The sequence below is a fragment of the Mustela erminea genome, chromosome 2 (assembly GCF_009829155.1).
Source record: "Mustela erminea isolate mMusErm1 chromosome 2, mMusErm1.Pri, whole genome shotgun sequence".
NCBI lineage: Eukaryota > Metazoa > Chordata > Mammalia > Carnivora > Mustelidae > Mustela > Mustela erminea.
The window spans coordinates 128,666,838-128,679,473 of record NC_045615.1 but is presented as its reverse complement, the minus strand read 5'-3'; the positions used below and the strand labels follow the sequence as shown (position 1 = coordinate 128,679,473).

The 12,636-nt window shown below is 45.8% G+C and overlaps 1 protein-coding gene across 1 annotated transcript in view; it reads left to right on the top strand.

Annotated features, from left to right (window-relative positions):
- RELL1 (RELT like 1) overlaps nt 1-10,080 on the top strand; it is a 63,628-nt gene extending 53,548 nt beyond the window's left edge. Inside the window, 1 exon segment of the mRNA XM_032334066.1 lies at nt 7,995-10,080. The gene's annotated coding sequence lies outside the window, so the exon portion shown is untranslated.
- The last annotated feature ends 2,556 nt before the right edge of the window (nt 10,081-12,636 follow it).

Genomic DNA, 12,636 nt, shown 5'->3' with positions numbered 1-12,636 from the left:
TCAGCTTCTCCATCTGTAAAGTGGGGATAATGGTAATAATCTCACCCACCTCACAGGTATGCCGTTCCTTGGCATTTAGGAAACGCTAAGTAGGCAAATGCTGGATATGAGCAGTATATCAGGCGAGCCCTACTTAGCAAATAAAAGTGTGAGGAGGTAATGTCTTTGAGATTTCATAATTTTCCTGCAGCGCAGAGAGGCCAGATTAGACCTAGGTGTTGTGGAATTATTCGTTTGATTTTGATGCTCGGGTATAGGCTCACTGACAGCCGGTTAGCTGAACCTCTAGCTCGCAAGCCAGTGTCTAATTCAGTTGGCTTTCCTTATTAGAAAGAGGTGGTTCTATTCAAAGTCCTAAGGTCTTCCTTCTGTAGCGTAGTGTAGACGTGGAATCATAGATGTACTGAGACTAACAGGAAACCACTGAATCGCATTTAAATAATTCCCTGTAGTACCGTGGTTTTTCCAGATACTTTTGATACTTTTTCCAGAGTGACTTTTGATGTCAGGTGCATTTTACTGGAGTAAAGTGCTCTGAATCTCACTGTCCCCAGGGCTGGCTAAAGATACAAACATATTTAAATTACTGTGAGTATAATAACTTAGGAAACAGCAACCTCCAAACTTTTTAGTAGGATTCAGACCTCATGTCAGAACCTTCAAAGCTAAAAGGAGTGCAAAATTTATTTTATTTTTTTTTAGAGATTTTATTCATTTATTTGACAGAGAGAGAGACTCACAGCAAGAGAGGGAACACAAGCAGGGGGAGTGGGAGAGGGAGAAGCAGACTTCCTGCTAAGCAGGGAGCCTGGTGCAGGGCTCGATCCTAGGATCCTGGGACCATGGCCTGAGCCGAAAGCAGACACTTAACGACTGAGCCACTCAGGTGCCCCAGGAGTGCATAATTTCTTACTGACTTTATTCAATAAAGAAAATATAATTTGTAGGAATATATATTTTCTATGTTACTTAAAAAAGCTATTTCCATTTTTAATGGAAAATATCTACAAACATTTTTATTTTTCCCATATTGATTGACCTAGAGACATGAAAAAGTTGCTCACTATCAATAACAAAAAACTAAAATTTTGATTATTAAACTCTCTCCCAAACTAGGGATTATAATGTGGCCATGTGTGATACTGTGATTTATAATAAGAAATATGTGGTTTGTCCCCATTTTTTTCCTTTTTTTTTTTTTTAAAGATTTTATTTATTTATTTGATGGAGATCACAAGCAGTCAGAGAGGCAGGGAGAGAGAGAGAGGGAGGAAGCAGGCTCCCCGCTGAGCAGAGAGCCTGATGCAGGGCTTGATCCCAGGACCCTGAGATCATGACCTGAGCCGAAGGCAGAGGCTTAACCCACTGAGCCACCCAGGCTCCCCTGTCCCCATTTTTCGTACAGAGCTAATAAAACTACTGGAATTTCTTAAGGGATGAGAACCATAAAGGTCTTTTGTTTTATGTTAATGAGGTGACCTTTGGAAAGCCCCTAGATAATTCAAAGATGGGGTGGTTTGCCAGGGAGCCAGCCATGGGTTTAGAGGGTTGGAACTCTTCCTCCACCTCCCGAGAGGGGAGAAGGGTTGGAGATTGAGTTCAACCATCAGTGACTGGCCAGTGATTTAATGCACAGTGCTTGTGTAATGAAATTTCCATAAAAACTCAGAAGGAGAGGACTTCCAGGTTTGTGAACCAGAACACTTCCCTCATGCCATCCCGCTGGACCCCGTGCGTGTCCAGGACCCAAACTCTACAGAAGCTCTTTTGTCCGGGATCTTGTCCTGTGTATCTCTTCATCTGGTTGTTGATTTATATCCTTTAATATCCTTCACGACAAACTGGCAATCTATTGGCTTTCTGAACCCTGTGAGCCAATCTGGAAGCCACAGAGTAGGGTGGGGGAACTCTGGCTTACAGCCAGTTGGTCAGAAATACAGCTAGCAATCTGGGCTTGTGATCAGCCTCTGAAGTGGAGGGCAGTCCGCTTGTGGGATCTGATGTTGTCTTTAGGTGGATACAATTAGATTTGACTTGAATTGTAGGACACCGATTGGTTGTCCGAGCATTACTTGATGGTGTAGGAGAAACTGTGCCCCGTCCCCCCCATCCCCCCAACACTGGAATCTGGTGCAGAACCCTTACAATGCATGAAAGCAGCAGTGGTCCCGAAACATGGAAAATGCCAAACTTACTAATAATCACATAAATAGAAACTAAAATAAAGAGATCACTTCTTGCTTTTCTGTTGGCAAAGATGAATGTTAACACTAGCATGATGATGTAACTTCTGTTCAAAATGAGGCTCTCCTAAGAGTAAAAGGGACACTGTAAATAGTTATTCATTCATTCATTCAGTAAACTCTGTAAGCCGAGACCTCCCAGGCCAGCTGGTCCACATGGTCTCCCTGGTTAGTGCTCAGTGTTGAAGAGGGTGGAGGGAGATGGGTGCTGTCACACACCGGAGGAGGGATGCTACTTTGGTACACAGATGCAGAGTATCTACTCTGTATCATTAGATGAGAAAGCAAGTTGTAACGTATCCCTGTTTTGCTGAAGAAAGGATACGCGACACATCTCATTTCCTTCTGGATTGAAGTTGACCGCTAAAACTTTCCTCTGTAAGCTCCAAGCTCTTTGAGATTGTAGGCTATGTCTTCTCACCTTCCGTCAAGCCTTCCGGTGACCATTTGTGCATAGCTGGCCCTCAGAGAGTCCTTAACAGGTGTGATGGTAGTTCACTCCTCCGGGCTTTAAAATAAACCCCTGCAGAGGATGTGAACTCTAGTTCCAAACTGTTATGAAGGAAGTTAGGAAAGAATTCTGTAATTCAGAGATTTTGTAGTTCAGGTTACGTTAAGATTTTTTAAATTAATATTTCAGTCTCATATTGCTGAACTACAAAATGGTGCTGTTCCAATGGAGTTGCCGAGGTTTTTATTAATATTTGAGTCTTTCAATGTTTCTGTCATGTCTGTTTCCTCTTCCATTTCTTTTGTGTAGTTTTTGACCTCTGCCGACTTCATGGTGTTTCGTTTTGCTCCTTGAAGGTGAATTTAATTCTTGCAGTTGTTATCAGTTGACAAACAGTACTGAGTTTTATCTCGTGGGTTAAACCCTTATAGATGCATGAAGGCATCTTGTAAGAAAGCAGCGTCCTGGGCTCCAATCCTATCAGTTCGGATTTAGTAGGTCATGGTGCAGTCCAAAGAATTGGGAATTTTTAATAACATTTGGGTTGCTTCTAAAGAAGGCGCTACCCATCATCCTGAGAAACACTGAATTAAAGAGACTTCACTGATTAGCTAGATTAGCATAAGTCTATCCATTAGCCTAGATTAGCTTTTTAATAAACATGGAGTCTTTATTGAAATAGGAAGGCATAACATCAATTTATAAAATTTAACACTCGTTTTAGACCAGTGCAAGATTTGAAGGACTGTGAACACCAACTACCTTCTGGTATCTTTCCATTAATCTGTGTCTGCAAAGATGCCACCCATGTTTTCAGCAGCTAGAACCTGTGTGCACGTGACCATAGAGCATTCAGTTAGAGCCTGGTAGAAGATAACCCTCTAATTAAGAAGTTCGAGTCTTGGGGCACCTGGGTGGCTCAGTGGGTTAAAGCCTCTGCCTTCAGCTCAGGTCATGATCCCAGGGTCCTGGGATCGAGCCCCGCATTGAGCCATGAGAGAGAGAGAGCCTCCTCTCTCTCTCTGCCTGCCTCTCTGCCTACTTGTGATCTCTGTCAAATAAATAAATAAAATCTTTAAAAAAAAAAAAAAGAAGAAGAAGTTCGAGTCTCAAAGGATCACAGATTACTTGTGAAAGATCACATACTTGTTGCCTAGGCCTTTGAGTAGGACTATTACTGTCCTGATCTTAACTCTTGTTCCTATGAACAACTTTCCCACTCTAGTTCCTTTAAATGTGTTCTAGAACATTCTTAATCTAGCTGTGTGACTCTGTAGCCTTGGATCTATTCCGTGTCATGACATGTCATTCTAGGTGCACTTTGCATCTTAGGACCTGAGTCCCTTGGAGGAGATGGGTTTTCAGCATCATTTCTCTGCTCCTGTGTAGCCACAAGGACCACTTCCCTAGGGAGTGGCCCTGCCAGGGTTTCTATTTCTGCATTTCTCTTCTGCTGTTGCCACTGCACAGGTGGGGGGTGCTCGGTGATGCTGGGGACGTCTCTGTGTGACGGGTGCGCTGGTGCAGTTTGGGAATGAGTGGGCCGGACTGCGGGCTGTGGACTTGCTGCTTCGCGGTGACTAAGTGTATGGCCTCGGGCAAGTGACTGAACCTGGAAGCCTCAGTTTCTTTGTACAAAAATGGGACTCGTCCTTGACTCCCGGAGTCATTGGAAAGATTGTGTTCCTGAGTCTGGAGTGTGAAGCGTGGCGGTGCCTGGCATGTGGGAACACTCTGTAAATGTCAGCTACTGTTGTTGTTAACCAGAGAGTGTTTTCCTTCCTTGACACCCTGTCCTTGGAGGTCTTAGCGTTCAGTGTCTGCTAATCTGCTCAGGCTTCTCTTTTTTTTAAAAAAAACATATTTCTACTTTTTAAAGGGACCAGGGAGTTTTTTCCTAGAGAATCCTTTTTAACAAGTCACATACATGTCCTCATCACTGATATACTCTATTGTGGCTTCTGTGGAACCCTAATTATTTATTTATTTTAAAGATTTTTTAAAATTTTTTTATTTAACAGAGAGAGAGATCACAAGTAGGCAGAGAGGCAGGTGGAGAGAGAGAGGGAAGCAGACTCCCTGCTGAGAAGAGAGCCCAATGTGGGGCTCGATCCCAGGACCCCGAGATCATGACCTGAGCTGAAAGCAGAGGCTTAACCCACTGAGCCACCCAGGTGTCCCTATTTATTTATTTTTAAAAATTTTTATTAACATATAATGTATTATTAGCCCCAGGGGTGCAGGTCTGTGAATCGCCAGGTTTACACACTTCACAGCACTCATCATAGCCCATACCCTCCCCAATGTCCATAACCCAACCGCCCTCTTCCTACTACCCCCCTACCCTGCAACCCTCAGTTTGTTTTGTGAGATTAAGAGTCACTTAGGTTTGTCTCCCTCCCGATCCCATCTTGTTTCATTTTTTCTTTTCCTGCCCCGCAAACCCCCATGTTGCATCTCCACTTCCTCATATTAGGGAGGTCATATGATAGTTGTCTTTCTCTGATTGGTGGAACCCTAATTTAATCATGGCATTATGGCTTTATTTTTCTAATTAGAGTGACCTCTTCCTTCTTTCCAGATAAACCTTTTCTGAGGTTCTTAATTGCTCGCCCTCAGTCTTGTTTTACGTGTAAGACTGTAGTCACCAGATTTCCCTCCCGTCAGGGAGGTGGCGGGGGAGGTGTTCCAGGGCGGGGGTCCGACTTGTTCAATACGGTGGATCCCATGGTGAGGGGAACTGAGAATGAGGGGTGGGTGGGGGGTGTTCTCCCCATCCGCGCACGGCTGCCGGCCCTCTCTGGCATTCATACCAGCCCACACATGGTTTCTGATTGCTTTAAGACCTTAAAGAAGGCATCTTTTAATATTAATGTGGTGGGTTAAAGAAACACCATTTACAAGTATGTGTTTATCATTAGGGCTATAGTCACAGCTGTTGGATGCACCGAGGAGAAACTGAACACTGTGGAACTCCACCTGTGAACGCAGCCCCCAGCCGTAAGGTCACGGCTGGAAATTCACAAGCCGCGGAGTCTGTGGTGTCTTCCCCCTAGGTTGTCATTCTGATAAAAGAGGTATTTACCTGGAAATGGATAGCTGCTCTGCTGGTAAAGTGCTGCCTTCTGATAAGCAGGTGTTTTTGAAGAGGGAGAGCCCAGAACCGCACGCTGGTGCTGCTGGGTGGCTTTAATAGGATTTTTAGAAAGGTTAACTTTCTGTTTTCTGTTTAGTGTCTGGTGTTAAGGGTGAGGATGTGAAGCCGTATTTGTATTTTTTACTTCCTCAAACTGCGCACAGTGCAGTTTTAAATCAGCCACAGGAGGCAGCTGTTGAAGCCGCTGTGATGGTTTAGGGCCGTTGGATGATGGTAATGACTTTGGGAGCCTCCTGACAGCTGGCCCCGTGTCAAGCACTGTCTGTAGATCCCCTTTTGTAAGACCAGCACCCCTTTGAGGAAATGCTCCGGGGCGGGCCCGGGTTCAGCAGCTAGTCACGGGGTCTGGATTAGAATCCAGGCCTCTGGCTCTAGAGCCTTCCTTAGCCCAGCCCTCTGTCTTGTCCATTCTTTAAAGTCGGTTAAATCTGTGCAAAGAACTCTAAAGGGGAAGGTCTCCTCCGTTGGATCAAAAACTCCGGCTGGGACGGAACATGACATTCTAGGCCTGACATTCCTCGCCCTTGACCTTCCTGTTTTCCTTGATGCCAAAAAATCTAGGTCTAAGGGAGCAGATGATAAAAGGAGGAGATACAAAAATAGTTGAACACCTATTTTGCAGATAATGGCCTAGTTTGAAGTTTGGCTTTGAAAATTCACTCCTCTTCTTTTCACTGTTTTGTCTTTCAGGACCATTTTTCTGTTTCTCCGCCTCTGGCTTTTCTCCCTTTTGCCCCCACTGGCATCTTTCACACTCATCCACTCTCAAATGAAACTGTTCCGAGACTTGCTCGTGGCCCGCGCTACAGTACAAGTCTGAGCTGCGGCCGTGCTAGGCTGTAGCAGGGCAGGGCTAAGAATCAGTGTCTCCACTCGTAATTAAAAACTCCACGCCAGCTATTTTAGGGAAGAGTGTTTTATTCCCTTTTCAGTGAAGCAGATAAGGATCCTTTACCCAAACCTTTTAGTTTGGGTAATCTCTCTTTTTCTCTTTCTCTCCCTCTCTTTCTCTTTCTCTTCCTCTCTCTCTCCTATCTTGAACATGCTGAAGGATGGAATGACAGAAAAGGATAGTACGGATACTGTTACACTCTAGATCTTGAAGAAGGAGCTGTAAAAGAACTACAAAGTAATACATCAATCAAGATATCTCGCTGACTTGTTGCTTTTCCTATTCCGGCAAACTGGCTTCAAGCCCGTTTGACCGGGAAGGAACACAGCGGGGTGCGGTTTTGTTGAGCATTTGTTGGCAGACGGGAAAGTGCTTCATTCCTTAACCTGGCGCAGGGCGGCCCGCGTGGTGTGAGTCCTGTCCTCAGTGATCCCCGGCTTCCAAACAGGACTGTAAATGGGTACACAGCGGTCTGTCTCTTAGATGACTCATTTGTTAAAAAACAAAAACAAAAACAAAAACAAACAAAAAAACACCACCACCACCAATCAAAAACAGCTTTGGAAAATAAAAAGTAAAAAACTGTTTTCCAAGTTTACCAGGGGCTTCATTTGTGATGAGAGTGTAGACGGTGACAGGGGCCAGCTGTTGGAACTGGAACACACGGCACCGTCCTTGAGTTACAGCGGACACCTGAGATCGGGCATCTCGAGTCACTGCGCTCCTCATGGCCCCCGAGATCCCAGCCGAGCTCGTGCACGCCGTGGAGACCCGGAGTTAGCCGGCCGGTGTGGCTTGGGGAAGACACGTTATCTGACACACAGAACTAAAACTGTGCCTGAGCACACTCACCCTCCTGCTCCTTACTTGGCAGAAGGTGGCCGGGGAGTTAAAGAACACGTTCCCGGGACGGAGGGACACGTGACTCAGGGGAGCAGGCTCAGAGAGTGGGTCCCTTTAGAAACTCCTGCGGAAATGGACTGATACCTTTAGTCCATTGTGGCTCTCCAATTCTCTTCTTTCTTGATTTATAAAACCTTGGTAATGGGGTCCTTTTGAAATTGTGGTACTTGCATTTCTTTAGACTGAATTCTAGAAGAAAGGTGTGATGGGGAAGGAACACAGGGGGGTGCGGTGAGATGGGGCAAGGAAGGGGTACAGGTCCTCTGGGTTTTTAAATATCCGCGCAGGTTAACATATGATGTGATGCTTACCTTCTGGAAAGCTTTACCTTTGTGTTTTCTTTTGCAGGGGTGACTTCATCGGAAGAGTTAGAAGATGCCGAAGACTTCCAAGATAAGAAGTTGCCTGCGGCATTTTTAAAAATTTTTATACAGTTTCTATTGCGGAGTCTGCAGACGTGGGGATAAAAGCTAAAAGGGAATATTTGCGCTATGTTTGGTACAGAATTCAATTTGCTTGGAAACACGTTTTGGGTTAAAAAGTCTGATGGAAAATTTAGTACCTTTCCAGTGAAGAAAAGAGCCCATATTTCAGTTTTCCCCAACCACCAGACAGACCTCCCAGTCCTCCATCTCTAGCCATGGCACCACTGGTAATTCTTCCAGCGGGATCAGTCTTCGCAGGGAAATCTTGGTGTGCAATCCGAGCGGATGCTGGGGGTGTTGGTGTGTGAGTGTGTGTGCACATGCACGCGCACGCGGACACCTCTGTTCTCCCAACCCATAGGTCTCATTATGCAACTAGTTGCAAGAAGATTCTCTTGCAGTTTAACTGTTACAGAAGATAAAGATGAAACTTCAGTGGTAAAAAACGTCCTTGCAGAGAGGGTGGTTTAGCCCCGAGAAATTGGCCCCTGAGAGGTCAGGGCGTCAGATGGAACCAGATGCCGGACTTGGAGCCTTGGACCAAGTCATCAACATTAACTCGCCGCCACTGTGCCACTCTTCCATCACCAAGAAGATACTGAGAGTATTTTATTTTATTTTTTTGTAACTTGCGCTAAGCGATTCTTACTTAGTCCATTGAATAAAGGGGGACAGTAGTTTAAAGTGACTAAAAACAAAATAAAACAACAAAAGCCTGTTTTGACAAAACAGACACACCCATTTTCTGATGTAAAATGGGCCCGTACCTTCCTCGGCTGTTTCAGAGGGCACTTCCTACTTCATGTCTTGTAACCGAGGCTCCTTATTGAAAAGATCCTGGATGGTTATGGTTCCCTTGGAAGCCTGGAAAGCCCCACTTTTATGTACTTACTTGTTTAGCTATGCTGTGTATGAAACACCCCCCCACCCCACCCCCCGGCAAGAACCAGAGGCAGAGATAGTGGTACAGCTCTGACCCTTGTGGGCCCCGGGGCTGGGAGGATCCAGTTACAGGAGGGTCTCCAACCCCCCCCCCCCAATCCTGTCAGTGTTGGTGTGGTGCCTTGGGGCACTAATGTTATCTTGGAGAGAAAGAGCATCTTTCTCATTTCACTGCCAAAGAGGATTTCCATAAAAATATCATTTCAAGTAGTTACTGTCAATTTATTCATTCCATTCTGTTTCTGGCATCAAACTACAAATTTCCAGTCTTTGAAATGGATGGTAGGTTCCCTTTCACAAGAATTTTTTCTGACAAGTGATAAGAGCTCTGTGTGTGTGTGTGTGTGTGTGTGTGTGTGTTCATACATCCACGCAGAGGACGGTATGGAGAGAGATTCCCCTGAAGTCCAGAAAGGAGCAATAGAAGCATTTTGGGGGTGTGTATTAGTGTAAATACTATACGTGCTGTCTAGACCAATAGTTTTAGGTTTTTGTTTTTAAAAGCATCACTTTGGGCTTGAAAATACAATGTCCTCGAATGGTGAGGGACCAAAATGTAAGATATTCTTCAGCTTTAATTATTTTTTAATTTTATTCAGGTCAGAGCACTTTTTTATAGCAATACAACAGGCAAGAGAATACTCAAAAATATTTAAAATTGTGTTTATACCGAGAGTACGTTTTAAATATTTTCTAATACTTGAGCAGGTTTCGTCTGGCTGGCTTTCAAACATGCCAAAAAGTTAAGCATTCAATGTTTTAACACATAAGCTTTTTACTCAAGGATTCTTAAGTGTTCCCAAAGCAACTGATGTTTACAGGGCTTGGGTTTTCTTCCTTCTGTGGAAGGACTGGGGGTCCACAACAAACTTACTCTACAAAACACTACAGATGGGCTGACTTCTGGTGTCCTGAGTGAGCTGGCTGCCACCTTGATGTAAAAATTTGTAAAGGAAAATTTTTCACCATTTTGAGTGTCAGATGTATTTTTAACTGTCTGGTTTGTACTTTTGCGACTTTTGTACTACCAAAGCAGAGTTAAAAATAAAAATGTTAAACGCGTTAAAGGTGCTGTTGTTGAGCAATTCACCCTGTCGATGTCTTGTCCACTGAAAATGGGATTGTGGGGTCACGATTCCTCTTGGGCCTCATATTCCCGTGCCTGTTTTTTTTTTTATTTTTTTATTTTTTTAAAGATTTTATTTATTTGACACAGAGAGAGACCACAAGCAGGCAGAGAGGCAGGCAGAGAGAGAGAGAGAGAGAGAGAGAAGCAGGCTCCCTGCTGAGCAGAGAACCCGATGTGGGGCTCGATCCAAGAACCCTGAGATCATGACCTGAGCCGAAGGCAGAGGCTTAACCCACTGAGCCACCCAAGTGCCCCCGTGCCTGGTTTCTTAGGTCTGAATGCACCAGGGAGGATTTGGCTGACTCTCCCCACAGGATGTCAATTCCCGCTTCCCCTTCCCCCACAGCACTCCCCACTCCCTGATAATTATGTTTAGAATTTGGAGATTACTCTGAATGTGCAGAAGAGTTGCAGGTTCGGTACAAAGAGTTTTTGTGTGCCCTTCACCCCAGCTCCCTTAGTGTTAACGTCTCCCGTCACTGCAGACCAGTGATCAAAACGAAGCCCCGGTACCCAACTACCAATGAAGCCAGCGCTGTGTTGGGAACCCACCAGTTCTCCTGATCATGTCCTAGGATCACCCATCGCAGGTAGTTGTCTGGCCTCTGAGCTGTGATGGTCCCGCCTCTTTTTCTCGGGGCGCATGATCCCATGATTGACAGTGCAGCCTTCTGTAGTTTTGTAGAATGCCCTTCAACTTCAGTCTGCCAGCTCCTTCTCCTGACTCGTTGGGGGATTTGTGTTACGGACCAGATCCGCAGAAGCCATGTGCCCTTCCCGTTGCCTCCTAGCAGGGCAACATCATGTCCATACCTATCACGGGTGATATTAGTCTTGATCTTTGGTCACGGCTGTGCCACCAGCTTTCACTTTGGTCTTTCCCTTTGCAGTGAACCTTGGAGAGGAGATCCTCTGAGATTAGGCAAGTATCCTGTTTCCGCTTAAGCTTTCGCCTATTAATTTTAGCATCTGTGTTCATTTCTTAGGGCTCGTGTAACAAATTACCACCCACTGGGTGGCCTCAAACCACAGGAATGTATTCTTTCACGTTTAGGGGGCCAGGAGGCTGTGCCACAGGTGTCTGTGGGGCTGATTGCTTCCGAAGTCCCCAAGGGAGAATGTGTTCCTTGCCTCGCTCCAAGCCGCTGGCCACCCTTGGCGGCCCCTGCTTTGTGGCTGCTTCACTCCCTCCTCTGTCTGTCTTTCCACGTCCGTCTTTCCTGTGTGCGTGCCTTTGTCTCCCCTTCCCCTGAGGGCGCTCGCTGGTCATTGGATTTAGGGCCTGCTTGAGTCCCGTATGCTTCACTGTAACTTCATTACATTTGCACACACCCCAGGTTCAAATGAGACCCCGTTCACAGGAACCAGGAGTCGGGACTTCAACACTTCTTTTTAGGCAACACAGTTGAACCCATGACACCATCCGCTGGTGGGTCTCGCCTGCAACAGCTATGACTTGGGTGGGGGGAGGGGGGCTCTTTCATGTTGGTGTCCGTGTTCTTTTGATAGGGCTCCATGACCTTTATTCTCCCTCTGTCCCCTCTTTCCTTCTGTCCCTCCCTCCTTCCTTTCTTCCTGCTTTCCTTCCTCCCTCCTCCCTCACCCCTACTTCTTTCCCTCCCTCCTCCCTCACCCCTACTTCTTTCCCCTCCCTCCTCCCTCACCCCTACTTCTTTCCCTCCCTCCCCTCCTTTCCTTCCTAATTCCTTCCTCCCTCCCTCCCCTCTCCCTCCTTTCCTTCCTTCCTTCCTCCCTCCCTTCCTCTCTCCATCCCTTCCTTTTCTTTTCCCCATGTGACTCATCCTTACTTCGTGGGACTCAAGATTCTCCAGGCTCATCCCGCCATCTTGTATTTTCCTCACCTCTGCCCTAGAACTGGCCACTAACCAAGGAACCATGGTTCCTTTTTACTGTAGAATTGAGTTTAGGAATAAAGCTCAGGACAGAAGGTATGGGAGCAAGGGTGTACTGCTCCTAGGCTTCTATGCATACACACACACACACACACACACACTGCCAGCCCATGTGTGTGCACACACACACGTCGGTTCCTTTCTCTGTCTTTAGAACAGGCCCGAGCTGGGACTGGTTCTCTGATGAGTCTAGCTCCAGAGAGCTCATCCCAAACTTCTGTCTTCCTCATTTATAACTTTTCTCCTACAGGGAGAAAACCTGGTTCTTATTGTCTAAAATATTTTTACATCGTTCAGTCTTAACTGACAATATAAAGTACATTTGACTACAGAGCCCTGGGGGAAACAAGTGTACCAGTGAGAGCTCGGTGTGTGTGTGTGTGTACAGTTCATTTAGTTTTTTAACCCTGCGGTACCTGGCGAACACCCTACGTGCTCAGGACTTGGGTCAGCTCCTTTGCTCCCCGCCCCTCAGTGAGTGATGTGATTCCGTTTTAACACAGAGTCATTTGTCGTCGTCTGACGCCATCTCTCCTTTAGGTCCCGGATAGAACTTTCAAAATTTGTACACAACTCCTTGG